Source organism: Amblyomma americanum, chromosome 9 (genome assembly GCF_052857255.1).
Source record: "Amblyomma americanum isolate KBUSLIRL-KWMA chromosome 9, ASM5285725v1, whole genome shotgun sequence".
Taxonomy (NCBI): Eukaryota; Metazoa; Arthropoda; class Arachnida; order Ixodida; family Ixodidae; genus Amblyomma; species Amblyomma americanum.
The window spans coordinates 112,573,422-112,593,604 of NC_135505.1; the positions used below are offsets into that span (position 1 = coordinate 112,573,422).

The window sequence follows — 20,183 nt, forward strand, 5'->3', positions numbered from 1 at the left end:
CTTCTTTACCCATATCTTAGCACATGACGCTGGTGAGTTTACGCATAAGCCGAAAAAACCATCGCATCTTCTTCACAAATCGCGTCAGACAAAATTCAAACGACGAACCGTGTTTCGTAATATTTCAGGCGTACCTGTATGTGTACGAGAGCCCAACAGCAGTGGAGCACCCCACGGGTCGAATCCTCAAGAGTTTTTTATGCGAAACGTGCACGGAGTTAATGTGGTGTGTTCGGAGCACAAAGCCTGTGACCGGAGTAAAATATCTCTACAGGGACTTATAATGTAATGTTTAACGCAGCCAGTACGAAACAAAGTGGCCCTCTGTCTTCGCGCTGCAACTTTTGCATAGCGGCAGGGCGCGGTATAGTGTTTCGCCGAAATGTCAACCATTGTGATTTGTCTATATTGACAAGTGGCGCACCGCAGTGGTGTACTAGGGGCTTGAGCACCCGCTTGACATGAGGAAAGTGCTGAAAACACCATAGCCCGTCTAGAAAAAAAAATTCAATTGGTTTTTGGCGAAAGGAAATGGCGCAGTATCTGCCTCACATATCGGCGGACACCTGAACCGCGCCGTTGTGAAAGGGATAAAGTAGGGACTAAGAGAAGAAATGAAGAAAGAGGTGCCGTAGTGGAGGGCTCCGGAATTATTTCGACCACATGGGGTCTCCAACGTGCACTGACATCGCATAGCACACGGGCGCCTTAGCGTTTCGCCTACATTCAAACGCAGCCGCCGCGGTCGGGTTCGAACCCGGGTACTCCGAATCAGTAGCCGAGCACCCTAAGCATTGAGCAACCGCGGCGGGTCCCCCATAGCCTCCGAGTACCAATCGGTGGTGCAATGGGTATAAGCTTTCCCCGTGCCTGGTGTTCTGATTTTCTGGGGCGAAATGTTTGGGAAGGAGTCCTTGACCTCACTTGTGTAGACGAAAATACCTAGTGGCATGGCGCTCTTTGGCCAAAGCTGCTTTTGCGCAGTAAAAAATTCATCATCATCATATGTTTACGACGTGGTGACAGCATTCCGTAAGTCTTTCCATGCAAAATAGCGAAAATCTTCCTCATTCTTAGGCTGAGTGGTAAAGAACTGAACTCGTCGAAGGCGATGGCAACAAATCGGCTCGCTCGGTTTAAAGCTGACAAATAATGAGTGCTTGGAGTTTCTGGAAAGAATCTGTCGACCTGAAGCCTCCTCCTACACGATGAAGACACTGGGGAGCTTGAACTCTGCAGTAGCTGCCAAAGAATGACTTCGCAAAATGACGTAATTTTAGAATGTCAGGATTCTCCTGGGGCTAAATCAAAAAGAATTCCAGACCTTGCCACCTGGGAAGAGCTGATCCGGCGCCACGACCCGGATCAGCAGACTCATCATCCGTCAGGCGCAGTCAGCTTTCTACAAGACTCTCGGCTGGGAGGCACCCCCTTCTAATTGCGCAGCAGCGCCCAGACCGTGAGGCCCCATGATGACGGGAATAAAGCTCATTCATTCATTCGTTTATGGACTTTTTGGCTTAATTTATTATCAGCCACAGGAAAGTGGGCAGTGAATACTGGAAAGTACTCTATGCCAAACAGACTGCGACGCTGTTCGCAGACAAAAAAGTGCTCACCAACAAAACCAACCAAGAAAAATGGCTGTGGCTCAACTCGACTGAGCGAGGTTATACGGAGCGAAAGGCAACCGAACCAGTGGTTGATGTCGACGCGGATACATTGGCAGCACCCGCTGCCCTCTTCCGCTTGAGATTCTATTGTTGCCTGTGCTTCTCCAGAGGTACCTCCCGTTTTTCATCGGTTTCATCAACTCGACGAACCCGCTTTCGCGACTTATCTCTAGCCAACCGGAGTGCCGTAGTGAAGTAGTGGTGCCGTAGTGCATGTCTACAGAATAATTTCGACCACCGGGGGTCTTTAATGTGCCCTGGCCTCGCAAAGCACACTGTTTGCATTCGATATGAAAACTGCTTGTTGGGGAAAGACAATGGCGCAGTATCCGTCTACCCGCCGCGGTAGCTCAGTGGTTAGGGCGCTCGGCTACTGATCCGGAGTTCCCGCGGGTTCGAACCCGACCGCGGTGCCTGCGTTTTTATGGAGGAAAAACGCTAAGGCGCCCGTGTGCTGTACGATGTCAGTGCACGTTAAAGATGCCAAGGTGTCGAAATTATTCCGGAGCCCTCCACTACGGCACCTCTTTCTTCATTTCTTCTTTCACTCCCTCCTTTATCCCTTCCCTTACGGCGCAGTTCAGGTGCCCAAAGATATATGAGACAGATACCGCTCCATTTCCTTTCCCCAAAAAACCAATTATTATTATTATTATATCCGTCTCACATCTCGGCAGATACCTGAACCACGATGTAAGGGAAAGGATAAAGGAGGGAGTGAAAGATGAAACGAAGAAACGGGGGCCGTAGTGGAGGGCTTCGGAATGATTTCGACCATCTGGGGTTGTTTAACGTGCACTGACATCACACAGCACACGGCGCCTTTGCGTTTGGCCTCCATCGAAACACAGCCGCCGCAGTCGGGTTCTAACCAGGAAGCCCCGCCTGAGTAGTCGAGCGCACTAACCTTTTTTTTTTTTGCACATGCCCGCTGCAGCGGCTCAATGGTTAGGGCGCTCGGCTACTAATCCGGAGTTCCCGGGTTCGAACCCGACCGCGGCGGCCGCGTTTCGATGGAGGCGAAACACAAAGGCGCCAGTGTGCTGTGCGATGTCGGTGCACATTAAAGATCCCCACGTGGTCGAAATTATTCCGGAGTCCTCCACTACGGCACCTCTTCCTTTCTTCTCCCAGTCTCTTCTTTATCCCTTCCCTTACGACACGGTTCAGGTGCCCGTCGATATGTGAGACAGATACTGCGCCATTTACTTTCCCCGGAAACCAATTTTCACTTTCCAGTGGTTAGAGTGCTCTACAACTGATCCGCAATTCCTGGGTTCAAATCCCGACAGCGGCGGCAGCGTTTCGGTGGAGGCGAAACGAATATGTGCCCAAGTGCTGTGTGATGTCAGTGCATGTTAAAGATCACCAAGTGTTCGAAATTATTCCGAAGCCCTCGAATACGGCACCTCTTCCTTCCTTTCTCCTTTCACTCCCTCCTTTATCTCTTCAATTACGGCGTGGGTCAGGTGTCAGCCGATATGTGAGATAGATACTGTGCCATTTCCTTTCCCCCAAAATTATTTTTTTTCTGTGCGATGCCCCAGGTGGTCGAAATTATTCCGGAGCCCTCCACTACAGCACCTATTTCTTTCCTTTCTTCTTTCACTCCCTCCTTTATCCCTTCCTTTACGGCGCGGTTCAGGTGTCCAACGATGTATGAGACATACCGCGCCATTTCCTTTCCTCAAAAACCAATTGTTTATTATTATTATTATTATTATTATTATTATTATTATTATTATTATTATTATTATTATTATTATTATTATTATTATTATTATTATTATTATTATTATTATTCAAGACAACGTTTCAGGATTGCAAAAAAAAATGATTTTATTGCGTATCATAGGTGACAGGGTGGTTTCCGAACACGTTAAAAAATTCGATATTTTCAGATGAAGCACTTAACTGCTGTGACCGAAACATTCACACCAGTTTTTTAGACAACCTTTTACCAAAATTCGTGCTACTGCGCAAGCAAATTGAGAAAAAAAATAAACCACACAGAGTTGTTCAGTGAACCGAAAGCATCAGAAGGGGTCATCACCAGTGCTCAAGCTTGGTTCAAAGCAGCAGCTCCCATTTTATCTGAAGCTGGTTATTATCTACGTATCCATCCCTGATCAGATCTTTGAGGTTAAACGACTGGTCAGGGAAAAAGGCACTTGGGTTACTTGATACTGTTGGCTTTTGATTAGCTTCCCCGGGCCGAAATTACTTGCATTCTATAGCATATTCGTGACCTACTCTGGGATGGACTACGCTCATCAATATTTTATTCTCGAACGGCCAGTGAAGAACGTCGTCCATGCCACCTTTGTGCAGGGTGTACATCCCATGCAGCGTCACAGCTTCACCGCTGTCTACGAGCCAGACTCCGGGAGTCATGCAGTAGCCACGAAGGCACACCTTATCGCTCTTGTAGGCAGCCCACCGTTGCTGCACCGTCAATGATTCTTGAAGAGATCTGACACCTTTGACAAAAAACACGCAATGCGTTACTTGCATTTCACCTTGTCGAGGTACATTGCTGACGTCGTCCAGTGGCTTTTGGCCGTTTTCAATTAGCTCAGCTCTGATCTGTGCTACTGCCGCTGCAACCTGCGACATGTTGTCATGTGTTCCGCCGTATTTATCAACTAGAATGGTTTGGAAACCGTTTATAGCTCTCAAAATATTATCAACTCTATCGCTGGTCGAGGCAAAACATGCCTTAAGTTGTCCGTTTGATGAAGTCAATTCGTTCACGTTCTTCATCAAGCTGTCGTCATTCATTCCTGTTGAAACATCTAGTTCTCGAATCAGTGTTTCCATGAGCGTGGTTATGCCGTGAATGATTTCGCTTAATCGGTCCCCATGCGTGCTCATATCAACAGCCATTGACCTCAGATATGCTGTGATTTCACCCGCCTGCCTTTCTAAAGGTTCTTTGAAAGAAGTCAACGACGCTGCCTCATGCACTTGAGACACCGGAACTTGGCTTTCGGATGCCACAAACGTCGAAGTGCAGCAAGAGGTCGACCGGAGATGCGCGCACACATCTTTGCAAAGAACGGTGGCCGAGCACCTGGGACAGCGGACGGAGTGGTGTTCACATTCCAGCTGGAAATGCCGGGTGATCCCTGAAGCAGCCGTCGTGTACTGGCAGCCATTGCCTTCGTTCCAGCACTTGACCTGAAAGTGCAAAATACATACAACTTCAAAAGATGTATGTACGGAGCGAGAGACACAACTAATGTTTCCCCTTTGTATTGCGATTCACACTACTTTTTGATATAACTTAGTTAATGCATGACGGAAGCAAACAGCCATCGAAACCAACGAGCATAGGGTGTTTTTTTTTTAAATTTGTGGTGTTAATCAACGACGACTTAATAGGGTGGCTACTGTTTTAAAGATAGTTGAACAGAAAGCAGATGAAAAAACCACGACATGCCGCCGGTGGGATCCGAACCCACGACCTCCGACTTAAACTACTGCGACGGCTGTTCAATCTGCTGCTTTCGGGGGTATTTATGTGCAGTGTAATCGAACCTAGAGAGCGTTCACCAGCGCCACTCTCGTCCGTAGTGGCGGACGTAGTACGTCCTGTATTACCGCGAGTGCCACGTCCGTAGCAACGTGGTCGAACGGTGAGGGCGGAAGCTTTGCGAGAACCCTCTTATCCTACATATATGCATCAAGGCTGCTAGTATCGAGGCACTCGCTAGCTATTCGTACGGAGGCAAATAATACTCTTGGTTTATTCTTGCTGGCATTTATTTTGCGAAATGTAATGCTGGAACATCAATATTTTTTTCGAAATACCCCTGTTCATAATTTACAGCGGAAATGCGCGCTTCGTTCGGTCTTGCCGATTGTGATATAGACAAATTAAAAACAAACAATTAAGGCATGAAAGATGTAAATTTTTGCTTTCATCATCCTCAAAGAAAAATGTGTCCACAAGCAGCGCGGTTTCAAACTAACCGTTAATACTCATGGGAAAAAATACTGCGGGGCCGATTAACGTGCCCTTCAGCGAACAGTGTGATAGCGATGTGTTCTTGATCCACAACACAGCACAAGATACAGGCAGTTAAACAGGTGAGATGTTCGGCTGCGGCGATGGCGTGAACAATAAAAAAAGACAAATTTCACGCCGCATTCGGCACGATATCTCACTTCGCTGCTGATGAACCCTTAGTTATGTACTTTCTTAATTTACTACATAGCATCTGAAAAAAAAAAACAATGATGAATCCGCCATTGTGAATCTTGTTTGTGTAAAAGGCTACTTCAGGAGAATAGTTAATCATCTAAATGAAATGAAATGTTCGTCCGGACCAAGTTCTAAACAGAGCAGCACTCAATCTTTATGACGTGCTCTGAATTGCTTTTTCCCGAATGCTTCGTTGCTTTGGTGCGTCGTATTATCATGTAGTATTAATGATGTGCTCTGCAATGCTTCTTTTATTGTGATTGGTTACTTATGTGCGTAGTATTGAAGCGCAAGCTTCACTTCGCTAGGTAAAGCCGCACTTCGCGTGGCACTAAATCTGACCTTCACCGATTTAAATCTCATGCATGGCTATAAGTCGCACCACAGCTAAGTCCTTCAGCCTGACCCAGTGGACTATCTTGGTGCCGCACCACATGGTCATGACCTTGACCTTTGACCTTGCAATGACCTTTGGGTGACCTTTCAGTCTCGTGTTAGAGAAAGGGGAGGGGGTCACGAGATTAGTCGGGTGGAAGACGTCACGTAACAACTGCTGTGAAGCTTTAGCTAAATACCATATTTAACTACGCTAACCCACTGCAAATTTTATGTATCGTGTTTACTTGTCAATGTTGTCCTCATGGTGTGCACATAGCTCATGTACTACATTTAACATTGCATCACTGTAAGAAATGTTTTTAAAAAAGCTGCGATGGGCAGTGGTCTAATGCAGTGGTCGGCGAAGGTGCTGTTCGCGCCGCCGCTGGTTGGAAACCCATTCGCGGCCATACAGTGTTTTATTTTATTTATTACGTCCTCCCTTCCCCTTACAGTCTTACGCCCGCTGCTGCAACTGCCTTCTGCAAAAGCAGTGTCTTTATTTCAGCAGCCTTCCATCTTCTCTAGGTGTGATGCATTTCGAAATTTTGCGTCATCATGTGATTTGTTACTTGGTGTCACTCGGCCTTGATGACGTAACAACTACCTCGACCAGTCATTTAATTTCGTGACAGAGTACGCCAGGGGGTTTTTCTTCGAGCGCAGCTTAAATGTTGTGTCGCACTAGAATTGGGGGATCGCACTTTCTCTCAGCGAAGCAGACGGCCTCACCCCGAGAACAGTGGCAACGCTGCCGCTAAGCGATTTCGAACACTTAATTCAGACGCTGAGCACGGACACCCCAGTGCCTGCTTTAGATAGTCTCGCAAAATGACAAGCGAAGTGTTAAAAATGGTGCGCTCTTCCACAATAGAACAAGAAAAAAAGAAAATGGCCAGCTCGGTACTGTCGGGTGTAACAGTGACGTATGACACGCTATCTTCTACGAAAACTGCATCGCAGCACCAAGTGTACGCCCTTTTCGATCAGCTGAAGCGCCACGGATCTGAGCTAAAAAGCTGACAGCCCCTCAGATGAAAACTGCCCTTCTCTTGGTGCGACATTAACGACCGCGAGGGAGGGAGTGTTGTGTGCAGTTAATCAGTAGCGTAAACCATGATTGACATCCGATGGTGCTACGTCGGGTGCAACCGGAAAAGGCAGATGTCGGCCGCGTAGGACAGACATGCATTGCTCTCCGCCATGTGTTACGCCACTCGGCAACTTGAACGCTATTATCTGTGGCCCATAATTAGGATTCTGCAGTGCAGCGCCTCACATCGGTGCACATGTCTATTCGGAATGCCAGATTATTAACATTGTGCTCTCTGTATAAAGGACAGTCGGCAATAAGTGGTTCCTTTTCCAATAGCGCATGAAAGCATACACGTTATGTTGATGCACAAATTCTCTTAAAAGTCGAATTTACTTTCGGAAACTTTGTGTTTACAGTTGACGTCATGTGTTCCTGTCGTCCCGTTGTCTCTGCGCAGTTCTACTCGTTCGCTTCAAATTTGCGAACTAGCTCTCCAGAGTGTCCTACTCAAGCACTTCTAGTTCCCTTGGCTGCCACCACGTGGTGCAGGGCACTGAACATTACAAAACTAGTACTCTGACATTACTCGTGGCATAAAACACTGGCAGTGGCTTAACTTGGCTAACCCTGAAATTGAGCGAAAGGCAAGCACGCTCGCTAAGCGTCTGAGGCTCGTCCATGACAGCTCCGCTACTCGCTCGCGACAGCCGTTCTATATACGTTGTATATACCTACAAGACCACGTGTCTATGACGTGACATCACATGGTGTTACGATACCCCCATCGATGTCATCACGTGGCTTCACATCACCCCATTGGATGTTCTTAAGGTCAGGTAAACCCAAAGATCACCTAATGTCAATGGTCTACTCAAGGTCAGAGGTGAAAGGTTCGTACGTCAGAGGTCTAAAATTCGTAGGTCAAGGTCAGGCGCCAAGGGCTCGACACGATAGCTACCACATATGGCCATACACGCCTAACGTGGTTGGGCTGAAGGTCGTTCAAGGTCATTCTTGACCTACGCGACGACTGGTTTACCTAGCGTAGTCAAGATTCTCGCTTCAAAAAGGAACTGAAAAAAATCTGTCGCCTCCGTTTTAAAGGTTGTTCGGCCCAGCAGCCCATTGCGGGCGCTCTTCCATATTTCTGGTAATGAACCCCATCAAATTCTTATTCTCCGCAAAAATCGCTTCTATTGACTTTTATGGGTGTATTAATGTTTGTCCGCAAGGGAAAGTAGAATTAATTGCTGTGAAATTTGAAGTAACAATGTTCTACCGCAGTTCAATTAAAACGCGCGACTTTCAACCGAAAGGTACTGCATGATGACCGTTTTAAAATGAATGGCGGTGCAGCCTACCCTTTAGGATCTGGACCAGAAAAACCACGCGGACTCAGTTAGCCGCTGATGGAGACACCTACATTTTATTTTATTTTTCGCCTTCTTTACCTCAAAATAAGCTCCGTAAGCCGCCATAACGGCGCATTTGTCTTTAGAATACGGTAATTTATTGATTCAGGTTGCCTCAATTTTCTATCAGTGTCGTTTTAATGGTCTGTCAGTGTCAGTTGAAAACGCGAGGAAGCTAAATATATTAGCTGCTAGTGAAGAAATACACAACGCTTAATTCCATGCCGTGGTAACCGCGCCATCAAAGTAAAACTGAAATTAAGCAATATTCAGTTTTTTCTGAAGTAAAATTCTTTCGTCTCGCTCCTCCCAAGCCAGCTGCCTCTTTCTCGTTTCGTTCGCCGCTGTCAGTGCATAAATGTTCCAAGCAAGCCTATATATACCGATGCGCCTTTAATGGGGCTCAGCAAGAACGCTCTTCTACTGGGCGCTTTCCCCTACATGCTCGTATTTTACACCACTGGATGCGAAATGTAGACATACTCAATAGTTTTATAAGACAAGCACTCAAGCAACAAAAAAAGACCCAAGACCCCGCATCCCCTCATTTTCCATCCTCACCTCTTTTTCAAGTAGCTCGCCTGCAGGGCAGTCCACGAATGCACATCGTCATCTTCGAAGCGGCTACCATCTAAAGGACACACCTGAGAACTGCCGCCGCGGTGGCTGAGTGGTTATGGCGCTCGGCTGCCGGCCCGAAAGACGCGGGCTCGATCCCGGCCGCGGCGGTCGAATTTCGATGGAGGCGAAATTCTAGAGGCCCGTGTGCTGTGCGATGTCAGTGCACGTTAAAGAACCCCAGGTGGTCAAAATTTCCGGAGCCCTTCACTACGGCGCCCCTCATAGCCTGAGTCGCTTTGGGACGTTAAATCCCCCATAAACCATAAAAAACACCTGAGAACTGTCACGGGAGCACTGAACGAGGCAACATTCGCACAGCATGTGCATGCAGGGTAGCAAAGCGCTCCTCTTCCGAACCAGACCGCAAGCACCGCATACCCGGTTGGGGGTATAGACTTGAGGAAAGTTAGGGTCCTCCAGTCTAGTTCTGGTGAAAACCCCACAAGCGTGTACTGCCTGTATGATGGTGGCATCGTTCACGACTTGCGGTCGCTGTGCCACCTAATGCAGGGACTGTTTTTTTTTCCGCCCCACATTTCAAAGCGCGCGCTTATCTGTTTTTTTTTTTAGGGCGGTTGTCAAGGCAGCAATCGCGAATTCCCGTGCTGCCTATCGTCGGAATTGTGGTGGGAAGTTGGCTGAATGGAGTCTCTCGCGTCGAAACCTTTGATTATTTTATGCAATAGTGCCAGTCGGTAAACGAGACTTGGGGGGTGGGCATTACAAATCTGAGATCAAACAAATAGTAATAAAATTACTTCAAGCAGCACTGCAAGAAGACAACAATAGCCGAGGCAATTCGCACACTACAAAGAAACTGAAACCTGTACAATATTGGCACGCCAATTTTCACAAGTAACTTAAAGAAAAACGCACTTTCAAGTTCAAAAAACAAGAAACGTGACCATAAAAGACAGTCCAGTGTATGAAATAAGAAAAACGTTCAAAAAGTGTTTAAAATAATTATTGTTCAAATCGCGAGCGTGTAGTTTGGAACAAAAACTTGAAAATTAATCACATACTAACAGACGCAGCCAGGCCGTCGAATTCTCTTGTTTCTAGCGGAACAAAAGAGTGTTTCAAGATGTCACTGTGATATCGATGTTCGGTTAGCGTAAAAGCGCGCTTGCTCTTTAATGCTCGATTATGTTAGCATTAAACGCAATTTGATGAAACGATGTTGAAGTTATTAATCAGCTGGAGACAAAATCGGAGTTGCGCGCGCTTCGCTCTTGTTCATAGTGTTTCGGGTGCGGAGATTACATCTAGTTGAGAAGGTGAGCATGTTTATACCTGCTGTTGGTGATGAATCTCATTGCTTTGTTCTGTATTCCCCGAAGTCATGAAATATTACTTACAGAAAGAGGAAGCCACACACTGCTAGCATATTCGACTGCACATTGAATGAATATTTTCGAAGCCAAAAGTTCTGTATGTGCTCGGGCAAGCCGGAGAAGCAGTGGAGTTGGCGTGATTTATTGGCGTGTTCGCCCCATGCAGTTCATGTTACACCGAAGCATTTGTGTTCCTTAACAAAGGCCAGTTAAGTGTCATTGCCTGACATTGCTAAAGCGTACTACAGTGTTGAATATTCGATCCTTTTCTCTAAATTGGCATTATTACACCAGCCGTACTACATTTATGCATGGATCCGTGAATTTTTAACAGGACGGGAGTTCTTTTGCTCTGACGGTTCCTTCACCTCAGACACCTATGCCCAAACCAGAGGCGTGCCACAAGGTTCTGTACTTTCGCCACTTCTATTCAGTCTGCGGATGTGCGACATTCCAGCACACCCTGATGTTACAGTATATGTTTATGCAGACGACATAGCCTTCTTTGCTTCTGCAGCAGACATTCATGCCCTATATCGTTCTCTCCGGGATTACCTCAATGCGCTCGAGGTTTGGCTGGATACAATAAATATGGTATTAAATGTGCACCAAAGCAGCGTGCTGGTTTTTAAAACCAACCTGCCTCTATATATATATATCGCTACACTATCGCTCGGACAGAATACCTCAGGTAGAATCGTTGAGGTATCTAGGCGTCATTTATGATGCCAATTTGGATTGGCAGCCCCACATCAAGACTAACGTTGAGACAGGAGAGCGTACACTAGGTAGGCTACTACGAATAAATAATAGGAAATTTGGCATGCGCCGGGACATGCTTGTACTTCTCTACAAAGCCTATGTCAGACCCATTTCGGAATTTGGCTGCATACTTTCTTCTGGCTCCTCAAAATAAAATTTTATCAGTTGTTGCTGTTAGAAAGGCGCGCACTGCGCCTCTGCCTAGGTCTCTCTCAATCAGTTTCCACCGCAGTTCTGTACTTGGAGACTCGTATTCCTGACCTTAACTCCCGTTTTCACCTTTTAACTGTCAGGACTTCTTTGCGGGCATTTGCTTCGGCTCGTGGTATGGCTACACCTATTTTCGTCTCGCACCTACCCCTCTTTCTCACTCCTCACTGGCCAAGGTTCCGCCTCCCTCAAGTTGTATTTACTCAGAACCTTTTATACAACATTGGTGTGGACCTCAATTTTGTATGCAGAGTTGCTTGGGCAGCGTCCCCAGTGGAAACTAATTTTATTTATATTTTCCTATCTTATGCGAAGCATCTGCCTGCAAGGACATTAACTGGAATCCTCTTTGATCACCTTGCGCAGTACCCGAAACATACAGTAATTGCTACAGATGCGTCTGGGGCCGGCCGGAAGGCATTGGGTGGTATTATTTCAGAGTCTCTCTCGTGGAGCTTTTCGGTTAGAGTCCCGGATTACACAACCATATTTCTAGCAGAGTTTATGGCTCTTGGGCTGGCCGCTTTGAAAAGGCGATAGCTGCCGCGAGGAGTCAGAAACTCCTTGCCTGTCTCTAGTCGCGGAGGTCCCGGCCCCTGCCCCTCGGCCTGCGTGCCGGAGGTAGGGAGTAGGGGGCCTCCATTCTGACTGCAAATAAAGGTTTATCATCATCATCAATTTGAAAATTCCCACAACTGTTTCTCAGGTGATATTCCTCTCAGATTGTCTTTCTGTTTTACTGGAGCTGGAGTCCACACGATACGCTTTTTTGAGACACTCACTACCAGCCGCTATGGCTCAGTGGTTAGGGCGCTCGACTACTAATCCGGAGTTCCCGGGTTCGAACCCGACCGCGGCGGCTGCGTTTTTATGGAGGAAAAACGCTAAGGCGCCCGTGTGCTGTGCGATCTCAGTGCACGTTAAATATCCCCAGGTGGTAGAAATTATTCCGGAGCCCTCCACTACGGCACCTCTTTCTTCCTTTCTTCTTTCACTCCCTCCTTTATCCCTTCCCTTACGGCGCGGTTGAGGTGTCCATCGATGTATGAGACAGATACTGCGCCATTTCCTGTCCCCCAGAACCAATTATTATTATTATTATTATTATTATTATTATTATTATTATTATTATTATTATTATTATTATTATTATTATTATTATTATTATTATTATTATTATTATTATTATTATTATTATTATTATTGAGACACTCGCTAAAGTTTTTTTTATTCCTCTATGGGTGAAGGAGGTGCGCTTCGTTTGGATACCAGGCCACTGCGGTATTTTACAAAATGAAGCAGCAGGCTTATTGGCAAAATCAGCTCTAAAGGCACCAGTTGCCTGTAGCGTCCCTAATATTGTTCTTTTCGGAATGACTCAATTTCAGCGTTTTCAGTTTATAACCGCCGCATGCAACGATCCCTTACTCTCTACTGTCGACTACCAACATCTCATGTACCCATGGAAGACTCGTGCGCGTAAAACCCGGCAGTGTGAGGTATCGATAACACTCATGCGGTGCAGGACTCGAATCTTTACTTATGTAATGCGGGTTCAGTCCCACAAACCTTTGTGCGGCTTGTGGTGAAGTAGAGACATTGGAGCATTTCTTACTCACTTGCTGGAGGTTTGCGCATCAGAGAAGAGCACACTTAAAAAATTCCTATTACGAAATTGGGTCTCCCTTTGTCGGTTCCCCTCCTCCTCTCTTTCGGGCGAATACCTCCACAATCATATATCAGCTATCGGCAGATGCCCTTGCTGATTGTTTCGAAAATTTCCGCACTAAAAAGAGCGTTTGGGTATTTTCATATAATTAATTATTCAATTCTCAGATATTCTCTCCCGATATTTTGTTCCTTCCGTTTATTTTAAATTACTCTGAAATTTCACCCAAGGCACAATCATTAGCTTGACACCAGCTTACCCTATTCTATGGGGTCTCCCCACTGAACCCTGGCCACTCGAGCGCTTTCCTTTTTCAAAATAAAGAGCATGTTTTGTATTGTCAGCCTTGGTGTATTTCTGGCATTCCTCGTTGATATTGGCCAGTATACTGCTATTCACAAACCCAGAGCAAATGGGACTAAGTCGCCATGTGCTATATCTGATAAATGAAGCAGCGTTGGCATGAACGCAGGCTTACTGGCAATTGACGCCTGGTACTAAGACGCTGGATGCGGGGAGATAAGTGCAGCTTTGATGGAACATCGATGTCTGTACCCGTTAAAGGGACTGCATGACGTATTAACGCGACAGCGTTAGAGATCTCGTGTCGCAGAAAAGCCGGTGTCGTTGGCGTCTTTGGCCGTGAGCTAAAAATGGCGCATCTCGGTGGACACCTGAACCGAGCGGTAAGGGAAGGGATTTTCCTTCCCTTGAAATTTTCATTTCAATTTCCTTCCCTTAGGCCTGGTTCGGGTGTCCAGCGAGATATGTAAGACAGGCGTCCCTTCTTAAATTGTCCAACGGGCCACGCATCGCGCCGAATGGGCGTTGGCCTTCCGTTGGCTCCTTGGCAGCGCTGTAACACGCTGTCGCGCCTCACTCTTAAAGGCGAAGCTTAAGCGTCCTCCAAATTTTAACGCGACGTTAAGGAGCTCGTGCCGCAGAAAAGCCGGTGTCGTCGGCGTCGGCGTCTTTCGCAGTGAGCGAAAAATGGCGCACCTCGGGGGACCAATGAACCACGCCGTAAGGGAAGAGATGTTAACGCGACAGCGTTAAGGATTGATTGATTGATAGATTGATTGAATGATTGATTGACGGATTGATTGGTCGATTGATTAATTTATTTATTTATTTTTCTTTCCCTTACGGTGAGATCCGGGTGTCCAGCGAGAAATGTGAGACAAGCGTCATTTCCTTTCCCTAAAAGCAATTGTTGATTTCATTTTTCATCCCTTACGGCCCGGTTCGGGTGTCTGCCGAGATATGTGAGACAGGCGTCCAACGGGCCACGCGTCGTGTCGAACGGGCGATGGCGTTCCGTGTACCCCTCGGCAACGCTGCGACACGCTGTCGCGTCTCTCTTAAAGACGAAGCTTAGGTGGTTTGCGCGCTCGGCTACTGATCCAGATTTCCCGGGTTCGAACCCGACCGCGGCGGCTGCGTTTTTATGGACGTAAAAAGCTAAGGCGCCCGTGTTCTGTACGATGTCACAACACGTTAAAAATCCGCAGGTGGTCGAAATTATTCCGGAGCCCTCCATTACGGCCCCTTTTCCTTTCCTCTTTCACTCCCTCCTTTATCCCTTCCCTTACGGTGCAGTTCAAGTGTCCAACGATATATGATACAGACACCGCGCCATTTACTTTACCCAAAAACAATTGTTATTATTATTAAGCGTCCTCCAATTTTTTAGTGTTGATTGAGGTTCTCGCCATTAGAGGGCAGCACGTCGAGGACGCTGATTGGCCGAGGCGCTTACTGGCGCCACTGGCGTTTGCTTGCTTCCCGCGGGCGTGCTGCTGTTTCGTCGTCAGTAGACTCGAAGACGCCGTGCCGTGAGGCCGCAACTACGGTGAGCCGCTGCAACGCGAACGCCTAGTCTTGAATAGGTATGTTAAGCTTAAATGTTCGATTCCTCTTGGGACGCGTTCCTAGCTCATTTCAACGAATTTTGCCTTCGTACAATTATCATTCTTGGTTTAGTCAACTATTTGTCCATTTTAGGTGGGTTTTCGTGGCATTTTTGCAGGATTTTTTCTTCAGTCGAGCGCTTTGTTCCTCGAGAAGACCTTCGAAAGTTTTACGCCTTGGTTTTTTTTTTTTTTGAAGCTAGACGGCCGATTCGAAGTATTTTCAACAAATTTCGCGTAGTGGAATACCGTTCTCGCGTCAGTGAGGTATTTTTTTTAGTTCTACGACACTTTCCCGACAACTGCGTTTGTGCCGACCGTGTACTGACGCTCCTCGCCGCAAATGTTCTATGGGAAAATTCTCGACTACTGATCCGGAGTTCCCGGGTTCGAACCCGACCACGGCGGCTGCGTTTTTATGGAGGAAAAACGCTAAGGCGCCCGTGTGCTGTGCGATGTAAGTGCACGTTAAAGATCCCCAGGTGGTCGAAATTATTCCGGAGCCCTCCACTACGGCACCTCTCTCTTCCTTTCTTCCTTCACTCTCTCCTTTATCCCTTCCCTTACGGCGCGGTTCAGGTGTCCATCGATATACGAGACAGATACTGCACGATTTCCTTTCCCCAAAAAACCAATTATTATTATTATTATTATTATTATTATTATTATTATTATTATTATTATTATTATTATTATTATTATTAAATGCTGAGTTTCAAGATTTCCTGAGCGGCCGTATTGGCATATTCAAAGAAATTTGGCCTAGTCGCATTCGACTCGTTAATTTGCAACATTCCATCTTTTTAATCAGTTTCGTACCCTTCGCCGTGTCTGACTTGCGGAGTTCTATTTTTATAGGCCAGTTACAAGATTTTTGGCAATGTCCGGAGTGGTGGGGTTCATTGTTCCAGCTCTTTAGGCGCGTTTTTTGCGGCTATGTAAAATTTTGTACGTTAACTTGGCGGGTGGAAATAATTTCTGCGGAAGCCAATATAGTCATTCGAGTGTACATTTGCATGAGGGAGGCGGGGAGGCCAGATTAATGGCGGAAGACAGGCGTGGCGCCTTGTCAACTTGGCGTTCGCCATTTTGAATTATCCCCAGGCCGCAAGGACTTGTGACAAAATTATTAGGCCCACTTTTTTTTACGATTCGGTTTATAATTTTTGACGCCGACACTGGCGTTTGGGTCGGCTTCCTTTGGAATTTTCACGTGAGTATGAGGATTTTGTGCTTTTAGCCAGTTTTACAGATTGCTCCGCGTCGCAGATTTGAGTGCGGCGTGGCTCTCCTATGAGTGCGTGTAGCAATTTTTTTTCCTTTGCAGCCGAAGCAACCACTTCGGACAAAAGATTGGGTCGCAACAGTTCTGCCTGAAATGGAAGAACCACCAGTCGAACATGCTAGCCGTGTTCGACGAACTGCTGTCTAAAGAGGCGCTGGTGGACGTTACGCTGGCGTGCGAAGGTCTATCGCTGAAGGCGCACAAGATGGTCCTCTCCGCCTGCAGCCCCTTTTTCAAGCGCTTTTTGTCGAGAATCCCTGCAAGCACCTTATTGTGATACTGAAGGACATGAGCTACATGAACTTAAAGGCGATAGTCGAGTTCATGTACCGCGGTGAGGAAGACGTGTCGCGGGACGATCTCACGGCGCTCCTCAAGACTGCCGAGACTCTGAAGGTCAGTGGTCTCGCGGAGGACACCAACGAGAACAAGAATGGTGGGCCCGTAACCAGTGTGGACGGTGCTGCGGACGCTGAACCCGTGGATACGCCGCGTGCCGAATATCCGCCGCTCAGGAAACGGAAAAGGGGCCGGCCACGGCGGCGCTCACCTAGCGACTCCAACAAGAGCGACTCTGAAGACGCTCCGCCGGCGACGCGTATCAAGGGGCCCGAGAGTCGTAAAATTATTGAGGACGGTAGTATGTCTAGTGATCGCCTGGCCAACCTTCCCGCCGCGTCTCCTTCGAGTCGCACTTCCAATGTGGCGGCGTCGTCGTCTACGGCCCTGCTTTCAGGCACTCATCATGGTTCAAATGTTCAGGCCAGCATCTCTTAGCATACTCAGGACTCAATTGGTGACGACGCGGGGGAGGGTGACAATGTGGAGCATTTGGACGTTGTGGAACAAGCTACGACGACCGAGAACGTAGGTGGCCTCTTGCTGCTGTGCTCCCCGTTTAAGAGTCTTTGCGGTGGACTCCGTTATTCCCGTAACGATTGCCAAACATGTTCTTAGTTCTTACGATGCGCCTTTTTGTTTCTTCTCAGGTTCCAGAGTTCCCGGACGTCGCCTTATCATCACAAGCACTAGGGAACGAGTCACAGCAGTCTCATCACACAGGGTCCACATCCGACAACTCTGCACTTGCTCCTGTACATCCTTCATTGCCTTCAGAGAAGTCTATCACGAGTCAAGGTAAACAAAGTTTTGCTTAAGTTTGTCGGCCCTGTTGATCACACCGCCTCGTTACTTGTCATTTGCAGTAGGCATCGAGCCGTCGCCGTCTAGTTTAACACCATGCGATGACCAGACGATATCACCTGTGGTCGCCGCCTCTCCTGCCGCCGCGTTATCCAGAGACGGCGCGTCAACGCCATGGTGGTCATGGACGCGTCTGGCGTTCCTGCTATCGCCGGCCCGTCCGGTTATCAGCAGTCGACGCCGTCTCATGGTACGTATCCCGTCCCTGACCACCCAACCCTCCTCCACCTTTTTTTTCTGCGTCACGTCTGCCCCACGGCGATCCTAGCCTCTGTGGTGCTTCGGGGTTCAGCTTTGCCTGCAACGCCGGGCGCTGTGCACATGCTACGATTGTATCGGGCCCCACTGAATGCCGGTCTCTGGTTAAGCTGTCCTGGCTGTAATTTCACTCTGAGACGCTTTGTCCTCATTTTGTTCCGAGACCGCCGTTTATTTTGTAACTCTGCTAGGGAGCTGTAAGACGTAATGTTTTCCATTTTCCTGTATCGCCATACCGTGTACAAAATAGACAGCAGTAACGTTATTTTCGCCTGCTGCTTCCGGCGCAGAGGCTGCCCAGAAGACGTCCAGTCATTTGTCGGGTGTCATGTGTCGTTCAATCATCGGCGCTTTGTCGCGAAGCGCTTTCGGTTTTCTGGACCCTGAAGCCGCCCTGAAGAAGCTGCGTTCGCGTCCTGGTTTTCTGATGGCGCCAGGTCACGTCACATCTAGCCTGCGTTCTCACTCGTTCGGTTTTCGCGTCGCGCGCAATTTTTGCATCGCGCGATTGGTTCAAGCATCAGTGAAGACTCCTCTTCGATGGCAAGATTTGGTCAGTGCCCTTTGAAGTTCAAAGCTTTTTTTTAATTTGTGTAAGTTAACTGCTAGGGTTTTAATCTTAACTGTGTGTACTACATTTTCTTGTATTGCTCTGTATTTGCCCTGTACAACATGAAATAAATGGGGAATTGGTGGGGCTTTTAGTGTTCTTACACGATTTTGACGCGGGGCGAGCAAATGTGAATGGATGCTTGTCTGCGCGCGTGCTTTGTGTGTGCGTGCGTGAGCGAGCGCATGGCTGCAAGATTCCCAACACGAATAATTTGATTGCTCCTCTCCGTACACTTCCCTACACGGGGAGTAGCGGTAGTCAGTCTAGCGCCACACGAGCTTTCAGCTTCACTAATCATTAGTTCGGTTCAATCGCCAGGCTTGCGCTTGGTGTCAATGACTGGTGGATTTGGCCGTAGAACACATTGCATGCAAACCTACAACACACGTAGCAGCAGCGTGAGATGGGTGGCTGCCCCTTGTTGGGGGTGGCGTGGGTGCAGGTGCCGTGGCTGTGCAGGCAGACCTTGGTTTCCACGAGCAAGCTGCCAAGCGTCGTTTCGCTCAAAATAAAACTTTTTCGAGGTATATCTATGCGTTCTGTGCACTCCTCCCTGGCACTTGCGCGAACCCTTTCGGGTTCGCTGCTTTGCGAGGACTTAGTCGCGCATTGCAAGAGCTACGGATTTAAATGAGACAGACTCCAGTCCCCTATTCAGAGAAACAGCAGCTTTTGAGAAGGAAAGCTGTGACTTGTATACCCTGCCCTGTATTTTCCTTCCCTTACGGCGCGAAGCGGATGTCCAGTGTGAATTGTAAGACAGCCGTGATTTACTTAAAACCGATTTTGATTTCAATTTCCTTCACTTATGGCCCGGTTCGGGTGTCCACCGAGATATGTGAGAAAGACGTCCTTTCCTTTCCTTAAAAAATTTTATTTTCAATTTCCTTTACTTACGTAGCGGTGCGGGTGTCCACCAAGATGATTCCTTTCCCTTAATTGTCCGGACGAGGGCTCACACCGAAGGACGATGGTGTTCCATGGATTCCTTGACAATGCTGCAACACGCTGTTGCGTCCTGGTCTTAATGGTCAAGCCTAAGCGTCCAAATTTTTCATTTTCCGCTATCAGGCCACCGCGGTGGCTGAGTAGTTATGGCGCTCGGCCGCTGACCCGAAAGACGAGGGTTTGATCCCGGCCGCGAAGGTCGAATTTCGATGCAGGCGAAACGCTAGACGCACCGTGTACTGTGCGATGGTAGGGCGCGATAAATGACTGCAGGTGGACAGAATTATCCGTAGCCCTTCACTACGGCGCCGCTCACAGACTGAGTTGCTTCGAGATACTAAAACCCATCAAACCGAACCATTTTCTATTATCTGGTCAGGCGACGCATCAGTGGTACCTTGGTCCCTCTTGTCTCGAGCGCTTCCGCACGGTCCCAAACGTATAACAAGCGAGAACATCTGATATCTGCTAAACTAAATGCCCGCTCGTACTGCAGAACTGGAATACGCCAGTCCCGGAAGTCTAAGTCGCGCTATGCTCACAGACAACGCTCTCTGGCGCTGGTGTTGAGCGCGCATCGAGGCATCCTGTTTAAGACCACGAGACGCTGGTTCTCAAGAGCGTGCTGTTCTCACGCACGCATACGTCGGCAACCAGTATCTAG

The 20,183-nt window shown here is 47.7% G+C and overlaps 1 pseudogene; it reads left to right on the forward strand.

Moving 5' to 3' along the window:
* Positions 1-6,245: 6,245 nt before the first annotated feature.
* On the forward strand, positions 6,246-20,089 carry LOC144103599 (uncharacterized; annotated as a pseudogene).
* The last annotated feature ends 94 nt before the right edge of the window (positions 20,090-20,183 follow it).